The following is a 778-nucleotide window of genomic DNA, read 5'->3' on the forward strand; positions in this document are numbered from 1 at the left end:
ATATATATATATATATATATATATATATATGTATATATATGTATATATATATATATATATATATATATATTTATATGTGTATGTATATATATATGTATGTATATGTATATGCATGTATGTATAGATAGATGTATACATGTATGCGGGGAGGCGTTCATGTATACGTAAAGTTAATTTAGTTATAGTGCATGCATGCATGCACGCATGCATGCATGCACGCATGCATACATGCATACATGCATGCATGCATGCATGCATGTATGTATATACTTGTAATAAATATGTTCCAGGTGTATAGGCAGCTCGTAACTCATTGGAAGTGAAGGTTTTTCAGGTGTATGGGCAGGTCGTGTATCATTTATAAATGAAATATTTCAGGTGTATGTACAGTTAATTTTTTTTATTTATAATTGATATTTTTCAGGTGTATATACAGTTTATTTTTTTTTATTTATAATAATATATTTCAGGTGTATGCATGCACAATTCATGGTTCTAATTCAGGTAGGAGTTTGGGGTGTATATACAGCTCATGAATTTTCTTTTTTCTTTCTATTTCCACTTTATTTTTCTTTTTCTATTTAAACTCAAATTCCCCTTTTTCTTTTCTCTCAGCCACCAAATAAAAAAAATAAAAAAAAAAATTTCAATGAAAAGCAAATTGAAAAAAAAAACAAAAAATTTTGTTTTTCAATATTTTAAGAAAGCTGTTTTATGGTTGCACCTGCATATGCATATGTTTATATCGTATATATATATATATATATATATATATATA

This window comes from Eimeria mitis, genomic scaffold, assembly GCF_000499745.2.
Source record: "Eimeria mitis Houghton genomic scaffold, Emh_scaff4619, whole genome shotgun sequence".
NCBI classification, from domain to species: Eukaryota; Apicomplexa; class Conoidasida; order Eucoccidiorida; family Eimeriidae; genus Eimeria; species Eimeria mitis.